General features: G+C 41.1%; 1 protein-coding gene across 2 annotated transcripts in view; it reads left to right on the top strand.

Moving 5' to 3' along the window:
- igl (IQ calmodulin-binding domain containing protein igloo) overlaps positions 1 to 16,502 on the top strand; it is a 68,065-nt gene that overhangs the window by 5,931 nt on the left and 45,632 nt on the right. The gene's annotated exons all lie outside the window — the stretch shown is intronic.

The following is a 16,502-nucleotide window of genomic DNA, read 5'->3' as shown; positions in this document are numbered from 1 at the left end:
GTAGTCGTTGTAATGATTATCATCGACACATCTCTAAAGCGAAGACCAGCGCTGATAAAACAAATTGTAATCGCGTCTTGAGATGTCGATGTGGATGTTCTGGGTTGTAACCCCGTGTGGACTTAATAGGTACGTACCAATGTTTCGGAGGAACTTACTGCGTATTTCTTCGAGGCTGTAGTTCGATAATCTCTGCTATAATATAATGGACATCAGACAAGTGAGATATGAAAACTAGCAAAGACGTTTTATGGAAAATATGTTCTACTTCATCGGATCACAGGCTTCAGTTTTTGTTGCTAGCAATTTGTAGTCGTTAAGAGTGGGGGAAGCATAATTTTTAACGAATAAATGAAACACGACACGCGAACGACTGCTGCACTTTCTTAACACCGAACAGTCCCGGAAAATTTGAGAACAAGCAAGTAAACAAATAGGTTTGTATTCCTACATTCTCGAACGAATGTAATTGCTTCGCCGCGCGCAATATCTAGCTCGACTGGCATCGACCTTCTGTGCCAGGCGCTACGTGATGTAGAACGTCGTGCTTCTGGGTGGCACCGCCGATGTTTATAGAGATCTGAATTAGTTGCCGTGCCCGCTGCGTCTTCCATTAACAGCCGTGTATTGTGCTACTAGCGTAGTAAGGCCCGTTGAAGTTCACGGGAATGAATGCCAAAACGCCTTCACGGCGTCTGAAACGAGATTCCTGTCAGTCGCACTAACACAGAGCCTCCAGATTCCGCCAGACCCCACCGTAGGTTCGCATCGGAGAAATGCGTAAGAAAGTTCTGCGGATCTGATGACCAACTGAGAGTACTGCCAGCTTCCTGAGAAAGCCTACGGAAGCCTTAAGCATCTCTAAAACGTTGGAATCTAAGAATACAGTCATTTTCAAATTCGCCGCCGTGAGAACCTGAAATCTCACGTATTCGTATGCATCTTGATTTAAAACGTGTCGTGAAGTTTGCATGACCTGTAATGAGGAGAAATGGGATTAAATGAGAAAGGTGAAAGCATAATGAAGGAAAGCACTAACAGCGCAGAGGGGAATAAGTCTGTAGCCCCGCCCCTTGCTTCGAGATCAGCTGCTGCTGGGGTCGTGGACGCACGAGAAAAGTCAACAAGTCTGAGCAATTGTGAATGGTTCGACGGCCGCACACAAAGAAAGTCGTTTGCTGTAGTAATCAAATGCAACACAGGCGGTTCTTTGTTTTCCCGAGGCACTTCGGAAATGAAGTTAGTTTTAAAAGTTTCTTTCCTCGTCGAAAGTTTGTTACTTATGCCTCAAATATTCCTTACGCAGCATAAAAAATGTTTGTTCATTCTTCTCCGTGTCTGGTCTGGATCGCAGGCAACTGTAACCGGTTTCGTTACGTGCAGAATTAATCTGCTTCAACTGCCATTTTGTTTTTATAGCACCGTTTAATCGCATATTCTTAAGTTACGTGTGTATACTGTAGCTCTGCTGCTTGGAAGCGATTATTATTTGATTCGAGAGCAGCAAATAACAGAGCGTTGGTAATGTGGAATGCATGTTAGTAAGATTAACTTAAATTTGTATTAATAAGGTTTACTTTCAGAGATTACATAACCCTGTTTTCCCACATCCTCACTTGGCACGTGATCATTCGCCCTGAGCCCTGCACCACGGCGTTACTTACGTCAGGGTTTGTCGATGTGTCGCTTGAGCGACTTCTGCCCGGATTTGGCAATTTCCTTTGCGTGCAGGCGACCGCTCTCTTGCAAGGGCGTCAGTACGCCTGCTTGCTCGTGGTAACGACGGCGCATCACGCATTCTTTCATTCACTTGTTCTCTGCAATATAACCGTGACTTATTGTAAATAAAATGGCCGCAGTCACCACTGTCGGTCTTAAGGCGTGTTTTCGAAATGCCTTGGTCATTTATTATGATAATTCTTTATTGATCTCTTTGTATCAGTTCCTATAAATACGATGTGAACTGAAGCCAAGTGCCTCAAGGTAGGATTCAGTGGCGAGCTGTTGTGAACACGGTAATGAACAATGGAGTTTCATAAAGGGTGGAGCGACCGTCAGCTTCTCAAGAAAGACTCTGCTCTATGAAGTTTGATTCGATCGCTAGAACCGTAAAAGTGTGGCATTTTATACAGATCAGTCAAGTTCGCCTGCGGCATGCGGCAACTTCTCCGACTCCCACTGTCGCGGGTAGTCTAAACGTATTACTGCAGGCGTTACAACGACTGGAGTTTCAAGACTCCTTGAGAAAACTGGAAACATTTCAGCATTACGAAATCCAAACATTAATCACGATTACGCACGTACACACAGAGTATAAATGCGTGATTAAAGTTTATCCAGAATGAATTAATAAATCGTGAAGGATGGACACAATAAGATACCGACGTCCCCTAAATTTGATAACGCTTTAAATGGATGTGTTTTATTCTAATGTTTGTTTTATGTAAATACATATTCTGCACAGCATATTACTCTGTTAAGGGACAGTATTTGATTTTTATAGATTGTAAATTACTGTATCAGAATGTGCTACTAAGACGCTCTAAATTCTCAACCCTTGAACTACTATTCACATTGTATTAAATTTCACTTCGAATTTTAAACCAGAAGAAACTTTTGTTATTGAAATTAATACCGTAATTACCGCGGTGTTTAGTGTCGTTAAAATTATTTATAACTCTACCATAGCTTTAATATGGGGCGGACAAATTACGTGCGTTGTGCTAAGTGTACAGGCGCATAACAAAAACAGATTTAAGAACGCACGGCGTCTGGACGTCAACTACAGCAAAGAGATGGAAATAAATACAAAGTTAACCAGCGATTCCTTAACTAGTGGATTTGCGTAGTACTTTTGATTTTATCCACTTTTATGTTGCTAGAACTGGTTTTTCGTGTCTGATCTACAACAAATAGCAGCTGACACGCACACACGGACGCATAGTGACGGTCTTTGGGTTCTGTTGCCATGGTGACAGGCAGCCCTGAGTCGTGCATTTAATCCTTTTGTTCGGATGCTGTAAGTCAGAAATCTGAGAGTGTAATTGAGTATGTATTTGGGAAAACTTACTTTTTAATTTGATCTGTTAGAAATTATATGAGGTGCTTGGCTATTCTTAGAGGAAAAAAGTCGATATTCTTTGTGGTCGGAAGGCATAGGCTCAGATAGACAGGCCATATTAAAATTAAAGTTACGAAAGTGTGGATTGGATTCTTCTGGCTCGTGATAAGGACAGCTGGCGCACTGCTCTGAACACTTTCGGGTTCTACAAAAGCCGGAAAATTTCTTGACAGTCTGATCTCTTAGTAACTTGTGAAATAGGCAAGTACTTCGCTCCTTATAGCTGGTTTTGTTGTCATGGGAATAAGACAGAATCAGTTGTTATGTGACTCGGTTCTTGCTCCATTGCTGTAATGCAGCCGGTCTGCGCGTGTTTACGCGTTACTGCAGTTAATCTTGCTTGTGGATTTTCTTGGCAGGAGTCACTGAGGCGCGGACTCTCGTCGCGCCCTGTCTGTAGCCCGTAAAACGGGATGGGAAAGGTCAAGGGCCCTTGGAGGGATAATATCGCCTTGTTGAGGACCCTCGCTGAAACTCGCGACTGGGGGTGGATAATGGGCGTTGAAAGCTGTTGAAATCGGAGGCAGCATATGAATATGGTATAAACAGTTACATTAAAATCTATAACCATAACAAATTTCGTTGTTGTTTCACCGTATTAACGAGGGTACTTCTTCGTGGCCACGAGTTTCATTGAAATAAACTGTGGTAAGGTAACAAGTTTCTTGTTTGACATCAGGTTCTCGCGGCAATGGATGTGAAGATGGCTGTTATGCCGAGTAAAATGGTTGATCGCCCTGATGATAGACGCACGAAACAGTTGCCTTTAATTAATGAGACAATGTGACAGAGTAGATTAATAGGTCCCTAAACACACGCACTGTGAACACAATAAATGCTCCTTATTCTGAAACCTTTGTCTCAAGATTCTCTCCTTGTACGCACTGCACACGCAGATCAACTTTCCATAGAGGACAAGTCGTCACGAAACATCGCTTTAATTCGCGGGTGTCTGAAGTCCCCAGACTTTTGGGTTGTTGACACTAAACGAAAGAAGAAGAAGACAAATGAGGGCGGATGTAGAACATGGCGTGAAATTATGCATGCATGAGATCAAAGATAAACTTGAAGGCTTTTAAATTATGTATCTGTCCCCCGTACTGACTGGGGTCGAGTCGTACTCTGCGACCTCCCTTGGAAGGCGACGCATGTGATCGTGTAAGGATGATGTCACGAGCTATTGTGATGGATGGGGTCATCAAAGCAGCGTCTTACAGGAGGTCCTGACCATCTTTTTATATTTTCAAAACAATACGCTCATACACCTCGCCGACGCAAAGCACGTCGCTGTATGGAAGAGTGCCGTAAGTTTTGAATTCTGTAACATGAATTTTTCATCAGATTATGGTAATTTCTGATGGGATTATAATCTTTCAATTTATTTGCCTAATGCCTGGTTGTTTCTTTGTTAAACGAATGTGACTTGGTATTTGCTGTAGAGTAAGATTGTAAAAAAAAAAGTAGACTTTCGCTTCAGTGATTAAGAGAATACGTAGTTAGTTTTATCAACCGGAAAAATGTATCGCATTGCCACCATGTTTGTTATTTTACGCTGTACTAATCAGTAATTTTTACAAAAGTCGCGCGGATTTTAAAATTCCATCATGACACAGTGCCAGTGGTGCTATCGGCTCAGAAATTCGCACGTTTCGTTGTGGAATTGTGGAAAATATAATAAAAATTTTGTAGCGGATTCTGAACATTTTCATGTATATTAATTCAGTAAGATTATATGCAACAGATATATGGATACACATAGATACACGTTTATAACCCATAATTCTGTCGTCCTCGTAAAATTAGGGAAGTAGACTTAAGTAAAATTTAATGCAAAGCTCTGCCCTATAGAACTGCATCAATGCACTTTAAACAGAACTTGCCCTGTTGTCAGTCCTTAAGCAAGGAATCTAAAGGAAGAAGTTTTCCGGTTGTTTTATCAGCTCGGCGTGGTTGATATAAAACTCGCTTAAGATACGTCATTGGTCACGCGACAAGACTGGCTTACTTAGCTTCCATAATCATATTTTTCGACGTTATTTAATGTCTGAAGTGGAAACGGCGTCATTAAACAATACGAGGATCAGTTGCTTGCTTGAGGTGAAATTTGTAAGCTGCTTAATAATTGGGTATCCATGTTCAGAAGAGACTTATTTGGGGAAAGATTACGGAGTTCGTCGAAGTGAGGATTTGGGGTGGGGGAAGGGGAGGGGAGGGGAGGGGAAAAGTACGAGATGTTAACTGTCTCTAACATCGATTATGAAGACTGCATGACAAGGAAATAACGAGGCGAGAAAGTAGGATTTGCAGTGAAAATAATGAGCACAAAGTAATTTCTCTTTTCACTGAGCACTACGACTGAAGCTTAAAGTCTGTGTTGGCGACAGATTAAACGGCCCAGAAACTGAACGTCTCGCACAAAGTCTTATAAAATTATGTAATTTTCTTTTTATCTGTTCCCTGATTTAACTTGAAACTTGTTGTTCATTTCGATTGCGCTGAGAACAACTGAAGTGTGAGCTTAGCTCCTGCGCAAAGTTTCGATTTTATAATAAAGTTATTTTTATCTTTCGTGCCAGCACCTTGCAGGAGGTGGGGGGGGGGTCGCTTGTTACGGACGTAAGTCTAATAATGCACTTTGTTTGCACAACTTATCGGCATTGTTGTAGTACTTTACACGATTCTTTAAAAACTTACTCTTGCAGATACGAAAAATTAAAAATCGGTTCTGAAATCAAATGCAACCGTCAGCGTTTGATGATTTCTGTTATCAGAAACTTCCGAACGATATTAATAACGAACTGCCTGGACCAGTCCGTGTTGATAGCCGCTAATATTAGCTGAACTACTTAGAAATTACTCACGTTTTACGGAACCACAACGTCCATTACCGTGTTCGCAAAAGTCCGTCACTGTACCCTGTCCTAAGCCGGATGAATCCAAGTCGGAGGCCCTGATAGCATTCGGGGGTGAGGTTATATTAACTCGTACAAAATTCTAGTTTGGAAATGTGACCACTTGCGTTGGTACGAGGATATTATTAAAACAGCATGATTACTTCCAGTAGATTACGATGTGATTAAGTTACTGCCCGCGTTGATGGCGTAAAAGTCTTTGTCAAAATTAGCTGTTGGTAGAATAAAGTCGTGGAATGGAAAATTATATCAGCATTTACCTCGTCAGAGAAAAATATTGCGTGCATTTAATCTGCTTTCCATTTGAGACCACCTCCCATTTTCCCTCCTTCTGTTTATTTTATCATCTCTGCTTTGTTTCTTATTTTTATCACCTCCTTGGTGTATCTGCTTATTCCTTATTTATTTATGCAGTTATCTTAACTGTCTTTAGACACATTCAGAATGTACTGTCACATATGCCACTGATCTGCTCACTGTAAATGCTATGAACTCAGGGGCATGCACACGTCTCACGGCTGTTTCGAAGTCCGCGCAGAAATAAGTTAGACCCTACTAAAAGAATAAACCGACAAAGCGAGCTTCTGTAACACTGTAGTGCGCTCTGATGTCACACACTCTTGTTCGTGGCTTTATACGGAATGCGGATCGCAGAAATTCGTGTATTAGCTTCTGTAATGCAGGCCAGGACCCGCCTTCCCCACAGTAACCTCAGCTTCAACCCTTATGATGAAAAGGGTTGGAAACAACCCTCGTCTTCAACCCTTAACCACGCTGATACCCCACACTTGCGCCTTGTTTCTACCATCAGCAGGACTCCGAAAGGATAAGACGTAATTATAATCCCACCACTTTAATTTACTCGATGGGGGAGGTTTGGGGGTTGGTTTTCTCTGTTCTCCAATGGGGGTGGGAATTGTTCTCACACAGAGGCTGTTGGGCAGAGTTTAAAATTGTCTTATAATTCCTCGGTGTCATTGAGGTGCTTTCTTTAGCGAAGCGAGTTTGTATCAAACTTCTGAGTTGTCGTTTCAGAAAGGAGATGCGGCCTCAGTCGTTTTAACAGCGAGTTTTTAGTTCTAAAAGCCTTCCCAGGTTAATTGCTGTAACCCTTTGGTCTTTCCGAACGGTATATTATATTCAGTTCACAAGTAACGAGTCATAACTCGCTTTATCAGGGCAAGTTTAATTTTAAGCTTACAGGCTTGAGGTAATTTGTAACACACACAGGACTGTGTATCACAGCGAAGGTAGGCGAAACGGGAAGCATCACCATGAGATGGAATTAGACGACGTCGTCTCTGATGTGACGTCAGAGGTACGGACAAACAATTAAAAAAATTCTTCAGATTTTACGTTCTCACGGCAGTGAAACTGTTTAGTTTGTGACGCCGAGTGGAATTGTAGAAGACCCAAACGTCTCGAAGGAACATACTGCCTCCACTTTCTGGACTGAGGGAGGAGGGGAGAGACTAGTGAATCGCGGAATTGAAAGGAAACCCCATTTACCTGTCTACGTCTTATTATTTCCAATAGCAGTGCTGTGTCCAGAGATGTATCGTTTCTTCTGCATGATTCATTTCAGCAGTGTAAGACTACATGAACACTGTGCTATATCGATTGCAGCCATCGACGTTTATCGTGATTAAAGCTTCCAATTTGGTGATGGTATCAGCGTAATGCCACACCGCTGCTCTCTTGTCAGACCCTCAGTACTCACGGTCTCTCCTAATGCCATAGATCGTGAAGTGAGGAGAGACTTGTTACGTCACTGACTACAGGAGGTTTAAATTAATTTGACTAGAAAATTGGCATTTGCTGAACATAAACAAAAGTGAGTTTTAATGGACTACAGTGACCAAGCAGAAGAAAATGGAGTAAGGCGAGGAACGCTGTCAGGTTTACAAGAATGAACACTTCGGGTTAACCTTGTATTTGTATTGATTGTGATGCCTAAGGAACTCTGAAGGTACTGTAAAGAAATACGATCGATCGACAGTCAGTTCGAAAAAGAAGGATTTATATGAAGAGAAAATTTTGCGGATCGTAATAATTATAGCGAAGAAGTCCAACATGCAGACATTCCGGCAGTCGTGTGCAAAATTCCAGTGTCTGATATGTTTGGTGTTTTTAATAACTTATTCCCGCAGTGCATGGCGGCGCCACATTCCAAAGCTGATAGTTATTAGTGGATCATGAAATACCTTACCTGAAAAATGTAATTAAATTCATCCTTCATACCGTACTTACATAAGGTTCATTTTAATATTATCCTTCCATTTACCACTACGTGTTTGCAGTGATCTCTTTCCTAGATTTTTTTTCATATAAATGTAGTTATACTGCCTTCCAGCGAAGTGTCGAAGCGTGATTAATATTTACAAAGTGTGACAAAGCGTGACTAGGCATGACTTACTCTAACGGCGTGACGAATTTTGGCCATAAGTGTCAAAATGTCACAAAAATATTCAAAACTTTTCCTAACGTAACAAAATCCACTAAACAAACTTAACCTATCCTAACCTAACCTAACCCAACATGTCGAAACTTAATCTAACGTGTTGCAAAGTAGTCAAAATTAACCGAGCCTTACGTAACATAAGTAGTCAGAGGACCAAAAAAACCTGCACAGTGAAGAATTTAAAATGCTTCTTTTCGTTAAATATTATTAAGGCGATCAAGTTAAGGAAGATCGCTCGGGATCGGTATACAGCATTTGCACGAGATATGGAAAGTGAATACATAATTTCGGTCAGCAACTTGACAGTAGAAGACGTTTTTGAGGAAAATATAAGTGAATCTTAAGTTAATAATTTGTGAGTGTGGACTGTGTTTATGTAACTCCAGTGGCGTAGTTTCGTGAACACTGTAATGCACCGTAGAGGTTCATAAAAGGTGGAGTATTTCTTGACTAGATGAACGGCCGTCAGCTTCTCGAGAGAGGCTTCGCTCCATTAACTGTATAAATAATGAACCTCTCAGGCTTTTGTTGTAACGGGAGAGAACGTGCGGGTTACATAACAACAGGAAGCGACTTGAACAAAAGAGCATCTTTCCACTGACTGGAAGGAGGTTGTTAGGCAACTCTTCATGCATGAAATCATGGTGCGGTCTGCAGTAGATCTGAGAGTGATTTATGTTGTTCAACGGCGCATTTCAAATGACTCATTCGGTGCAGTGAGATATTGAAGGATTGAATAGTTATGAATTAAACCTGTCGAGTTACGGGTAAAATATTGTGGGGTTTTATAAGGTGTTTCTGATAGAAATACAACAGAGTGGTACGTATCCCTGTAGAACCAAGGACCTCGATATTACGGATCTGATCAAATTTCTGGCGAGAATCCGCTTGTCAAATAATGTGATGTAGAAAATGGACGACGAGGTTTTCAAATTTCTGTGTCCCGCGCTGCTTGTAAATATTTACTTAATAAACAGACAATGTTGAAATGACAAGCAATCTGCGGCGATGTTTCCCACTGCCACTAACGTTTCGAGTCTTGCCGCCAGGAGTTGGAAATTCATAAAATGATTATTATTAATATCTCTCCAAAGTGAACGCTGGCAGTGTAAATATAGATCGTTGGATGAGAATCGATGGGAGAGATATTCATTATGTTCTGACTCCCAGATGGCAGGAGGGCAGACCTGCACTCGCGAATTTGTGTAACGTTGATTTTAACTCCAGCATAATTAATTTTCATTACAATGAATACACGTCATGGTATGATTACAGCCTTAACCACAATCTATCTCACCCCCTCTTATAGCCAGTTTCATAATATCTTATGTAAAAAATATAATTTATAATTTATTGTTACTCTAATACGAAATTATTTTGTTTAATTTTCATCAAAGTTTCTAATCTGGGATTTTCTTGGCCGTCTTATCAAACAGGACTATGCCCCATTAATTAGGAGTGTTTTTTTTAAATTTTACTTCGTAGAAATTTATATTCTTATTTATTTCTTTGGTGTCTATCCTACGAAAGAGACTTATATTTCCAGGGCACCTTGTGTCATGGTCGTACATTCTATAGCAATTCTCTGCGTCTCTGTAAATTTATATGTCTCTTTGTCAGTTGCTTACTTAGTTATAAATCCTTCAGGAATGTTTGCTTTGGACAGTTATTTTGTTTGTTGGTTTTGATAGATTTGATTGGGTATGCGTCGAGTCAGCCTCCAGACCAAGGTTCCATCGATTTGTTACTAGATGGCAGGAGCTCTTTCATGAATCTGCTGAAAATGTCTCTCGTATGCTGTAGATGGAAGTGCAGTAGCAAATTGCGCAACTAGTCATATTTTTTTGGAAAAGAAATACATCGAAATTTTAACAGCGGCCATTGCATTTCTGCCGAAAATCCTCATTGCGTAGTTTGATTCAAATATTATTTTGATACGCGATGTGGATAATTTTCGATCTATTTTTAGTGGTAGTGTCTGAGGAAAGGGTGATGAAGATTGGATTCTGCAATTTCTACTCTTTATATATATATATATATATATATATATATATATATATATATATATATATATATATATAGCTGTGGTGTAATGGATGCTGGACATGGACTCTGTATTTGCTCTGCAGTCCAAACAAGGTAAATTCGATACAAACCTAATCTCCGTATGCTGTTAACTGCAGGAAATGCCTCTCATTCGTCACCCATTCCAATTCAATCTAGAATCGATTGCGCGTCTTCGTGGTTACTATGGCAACGGACTTACACCCCGTGGCTCGTTCTTTGTGAGAAGTTGTTTGCGTCTCTGACATTTACCAGCTTCACACGATATCTTAAGTGAACTTGTTCCTTTGGGTTACAGAGTGGACGTGGACTGCTAATTTTATTAAGCAGAAACTGATAGTATCTCAGCCGGTCAAGAGATTTTCCTTCTTTTATGGAACCCAGATATTCATTACCTTGTTTAAAAATAATCCGCCACTGTCTCTCTCTCGCGTCCTTCCGTCTCCTTTATTTTACCACGTTAATAATACGAAGCTCCTCGGCATGTATTTTACTCATTTATCAGACTTGGTTCCATAGGATGTTCATTCACTGACAGCAGGCACCTCTGAAACGTCGGTAAACGTCTACCAGATTACACGGCGCAACGACCCGGAAGACGGCTACGTAAAACCACGATGATGTCGCTCACGAACCATAGTTTACGAACCATTGCATTGAAAATAATTTCCATCTGCAGACAGAGGAAGCCGTGAGATGTTAGTTCTTCAATGTCGACCTGAGGATGGACCATCTTTATCCTTCAGCGTTTAGTGTCTCTTCCATTTGAAAGGGAACTCAAAGTTGGCTCACGTACAGTTCAAATCTGAAGTAACACTTGAAGGCCTCGTCTTGAAAATGCGATAAAGCAGTCGCTGAAGCCAGTGGTTGGAGTAGCAGATGACCCCACGCCTCACAGTAACGACTTTAGACGTTTCTGCCATATAAATTCACACCCCGTCTACTGCTCTGTTGAGATTCGGTGTGATGAAGGATTGAAATACAAGGCAGTTCGCAAGATAAGTCACAAAAGTTCTAAATAGAGGAGTAATGCACAAATTTCGTGGGACAGTGTTAAATGGGATTTTATCCTACGATTAAGCAACCGACTTAGCACATCGCTGCCGTGGCGACAATTTGTGTTTTCATCTCGTTCGTGCTGACAGAAGATTTTTGGGGGGTTTTCCTCTGTTTCTGTCTCTGGGTATTACCGTGAATTAGTTAAAATGCCCATTCTTTTTTAAGTGCTTGTACATCCATCATTCATAACGATGTCACTTCAGTCTACGTTGTATGACGTTTGAAATTGTAATAACGTATTTACGTCACTCAGCTGTCGTCTGGCTCACGCACTAGCCTGATACCATAGATTCAATCATGCACATAAAATAATTCGCCGTTAAATTATCACGCCTACGTCATACTCTGAATCTCCCGGATTAATTTCCGGGTTCTGAATCCGGTCATTCTGAGATGTCATGGTTTTCCTCAGCACCTCCATGTGCGCGTTCCGATACAACCTCAGAACAGACCACGATGCTTACAGTGGTCAGCTGGTCAACATATCCGCAGCCATTGGTCATTATCGTCTTCCAGATAAATCCAGTACACTCCCTTCCTTTTTAAACCCAATTTTAATATTATCCTCACATTTATTACTACATATCGCAAGGGGATTTTTCATGTAATATTTTAAATGCCGTATTTGTTTGTCATCGCCCCAGGCGTGCTGCATTCCCCGCCCATCTAGCTCTCAGTGCACGTGAAAGGGGTTAGTTAAATAAAGTGACATACAAACAGCATCAGAAGCTGGATCCAGTGGAGAGAGACGCGTCTCACACACGGGTCTGAAGTTGGCGGCAAGGTTCTGGAAACGCAATTCAGAAAATTGAATTAAGAACAAAACATACCGCGTCGCTGGGTGATTCATACGATGACAAGGAAACGAATAAAAGAAGAACGGACGGCGGAATATGGCTGCCACCGGGGTTTCCATAGCAACAGAACAGTGCAAGATTGAAATATATGTAGGTCTGTTCGTTTCTCTTATCGCAACCTTTAATTAGTTGCGCGACCGATTTTGTTAAACGGACTGACGAGTGTTCTCAATATACGATCTAGTTCTGACACCCTGAATGTTCGGCAACTCTGCATCTTTAAAAACCCAAACAAATGGACAATCTCTTACCACAAAAGGTTATGTGTTTACGTAAATAAGTTCCTTGCAAATCAGTCGTCGCGAGTTTTAAAAAAATTATGTCAAGTTTTAATACGTTTTGCAAGCTTATGTGGTCACCCCTGAATTCCTTTTATTTTTGTAAGACTCGCCTTGGGATGTGCTGGTAACTCTATTAATTAATCTAACGCCTCGCCTCGGCTGAAAACCTGAGGAGGTAGGATCGCTTAGTGTACGTCCAGTTGTCGCCATGGAGTTAACTTTTAAACCACTTTTAATACGAGAATGTGTGGCTTGTTAGCGGATTTTGTCCGGAACAGCACCCATGTTGGTAATATTGCTCATTCCGAGAAGCGTTGCCTCTAGTTTTAAGTGTTGCCAACATAGATGCGTTGTAGTTCGCCTGTTTTGGAAACCGGGACGCACAAATCAAAATTTACGAACGTAGCAAGAAGGTGTCCAGTGGTGCACGCACGTCTCTTAATTGTTATTAGAATGAACGTCGTAATTACAGTGGTTAGCACTCCTGCCTCGTATTCGGGAGGTCCCAGGTTTAAATCTCGATCCGGAGATCGACTGTCCTGACAGACGTTTTTCATTTTGCCTCAGACCCTCCAGGCAAATACCGCGATAGTACATTAAATGACGTCACCACCACTTCCTTCCACATCCCTTCCAATTCATTAAGTACTGTCAGTCTATGATCCGACGCTGTGTAGTCTGGATAATACAGTCCCATGAAGTTATTATTATTAGTGTTATTATTTGTTAGTATTTTCATGACAAATCGTCTAATATAGTAAGTGAATTGCATTACAGTGTTGTTCCTTTATTCGTTGCAATTAAATTCTCGTATCATAGGTCCTTTTGACGTTAATGCCTGAAAACATTACGTATTTTAGATTGGCAAGTGATTTAAACCAGCATGGCAACATATAATATAGAGAATGGAATCTCTTTTTAAGTCCTGAGAACACGTGACTAAGGAAACGTAGTTGATACGTCAGCTCCATGACAGCGCAGGACAGGCAAATAGAACGCAAAGGCTTGTTCATCACGAAGTCGCGGAAGGTCGCAGGTGGATTATTTGTCACGTTACATTGGATAGATTGTTTGCTCAGTGTCAATTATGAATGATGAATTGGAAAGGATCGGTCGTGGCACATTGCAAGGCTGTTTCCCAGCGCTAACATAGAAGTTTTGAAGGAAATTAACTTTAAAGCTGTCGTAGAAACTTATTTCAGATTCAGACAGACTTGTTAATATCGTACTTTAATCTCACATTGTAATAAAATATTATTAATTAAATAACTAAATAGACAATTGGTATTTGCAAGAATCCGTACTTTGTGGAGTTAACGCTGGTAAAATTTAGTCAGAAACCAAACTGACACTTCAGAGTAAACAAATAGAAATGTTCATAGCGATATTTACTTCATCAAAGTTATAATTCATTCCACCAACTTGTTAAATGAAATTAAGCAGTGAAACTTCCTTTACACCTGATGGGATAATTACACGTCGGAAAAGTTTGGTTTGTAAAAAGAGGGTGCACCTTGGAGTGGGAGGGAGTGGAGACTTATGCCGCTGTTTGTATCAACCACTCGCGTCGAGCAGCTCTCCAAGCGGGATGCTGTGAAGTTACTAGTGACGTCAAACGAAGACTGTAAACTCGGTTTTTTACGAGTAGTGGCTTGTCATTATTATTGACTCATGGAAACTCAAAGACTCTTGGATTGTATTCGTATCGATTCACCTTCTGTCATAAACCTGACTCGTTTTGTGAAGTTAAAAGTTGAACAGAAAACATTGGCTCCAGAGCGTAAGTTCTTTCACGTGACTTTGAAACAGCTCCTGAAATCATGGCCTTTGTTTACGACGGATTGATAATCCATCTAACGATTACGTATTTATCATGCGGCAGTGAGCTGATAAATTATTGCTAAAGTTTTCGTAGACTCTGTACTTAACAACTTAAGCCCCAGAGCGATAGCCGCAAACCCAGCAGCTCAGTTTGTTACACGACGCTTTTTCACAAGTCTTCCAGCTGCTTGTAATTTTGGGTATTCCAAAAACTGGGTTTGGCTCACCGATTACAGTTGTGCATGCATTTGACTCTCCATGCGTGTTGCATGACCGGCCCATCTTATCGTCCAGGGTGTTCTGACTGTGGTGACGACGACCCTGCTCATCACGAAGCTCCTCCTCGTTGGCGTTTTCTCGACTTTCTTGTTCCTCGTCCTCGCGAGTGATGAAGACTTACAACGAAACTTTCTGGAAGTTTGGAGTCACGTGATCTCGGCTGGAGTTGCGAATTCATGAAGTTGGAACAAACGTTCTTCTTTTCCTCGGCTCGCCTTCGTTGTTTGCGGAATACAAATAAATGCGGAGAGACATTTCCTTACAAATTCTGTAATTTCACTTCAACTCATTTAACAAACTTTCCGTAATGAAATGCAGGCAAAATTGTTAGTAGGACGGCAATTACTGTCAGGTATATAAATACACAAATCGGATTGTAGTACTCGTTTGTAGTATTTATGATTAGTCACATCTAATTATGGTTTCTCTCTGTTGTCTGCGTCAGTGGTTCTCAGCCTGTGAGTCGCTTCTTTTGAGTTCAAATTAGTTTGCACCTTCACGCTTTCACATAAAAATGTTTTACGCAATTATATCCTCCTTCATACGCAAATTTTTGCGATAAAATTATTTTTTTGTCGTGAGATGCTGAATTGTGTTTAAAGTGCTGTCACATCGAAGTGTTTGGGCGATTCAAATCATCCGAACCACCGAATACAAAAAGTGCTTTTGTTTACTTCGCGTCGGTCCTACGATTGAGGATAACGAAATATTGTAATTGTATTTTTAGCCGCGCACTCGAAATAGAGTCGTTATTTCGTATGCACCCTGTACCGAAGCATATCGGGTCACTGCGTCCACGTAGCGTTCTCACGGGCCACTGACAGCCAATAGACGAGACTTGCACATGGCTGCTGCTAAAATAGAAGTCTAAATGGAAGATAACTTTGTATTCATTGCGCCAACGTTCATATCCGACCAGCATAGAACTTCAACATTCGCCCGCCGCCTTGTACCTGGCTCGTTCTGGCTGGCTGAATAAACGAGGAGCCGTGAAACTGTGTTTGGTATTCGTGTGCAATGTGTGTTGCATAACTTTGGGATGCCTAGGGTAACTCGGATTAACTTGTGCGAAATTTTACGCGGCAAAATTGTAGGGAACATTTGTTAATTTTTCTATAACGTGTCGTTATAAATCAGCATGATTACGAATAATCAATTGGAAGAGAAGTAGACGTGGTCATTTTAGGGTAATGCTTCTGGACGTCGTGAGGAAAACCACGATTAAGCTCAGCTCAGACAGCCGAGATCGGAAGCCCTTGTTCCCCGACGTTTTAAGCTCGTGTAATTAAAATAAGTCTGTCGGTGTGGGCTGGATTCAACTGGATCCAGTGAACTTTCCGGTTGTTTAAGAGGCGTGTCTATCAGATATGCGATTTTAGTGTTTGTCAAGAAGGACTCTAGTTTGCCTCATGGCCCTTTCCCTGAGGAGGTGACATAAGTCGGAGGATAAAACTGTTAGTTAATGTCCAGTCGTCATTATTATTTACGCACTTCGCTCGAAAGTTAATCGAGAAGGTGGCAACGTAACTCTCAGCTTCGAAATGCAAGCGCATTTTCTGTCTGGTTATGGGATCATTTTATTGCGTAGGACAGTGAAGGTAATCAGCTAAAAGCTCCGATAAAATGTTAATAGTAAGATTTTTCCAC

Source organism: Zootermopsis nevadensis, unplaced genomic scaffold (assembly GCF_977971745.1).
Source record: "Zootermopsis nevadensis isolate Lab colony 2312 unplaced genomic scaffold, Znev_1.0 Znev_ptg000021l, whole genome shotgun sequence".
Taxonomy (NCBI): domain Eukaryota; kingdom Metazoa; phylum Arthropoda; class Insecta; order Blattodea; family Termopsidae; genus Zootermopsis; species Zootermopsis nevadensis.
This window is presented reverse-complemented; position numbering and strand designations above follow the sequence as displayed.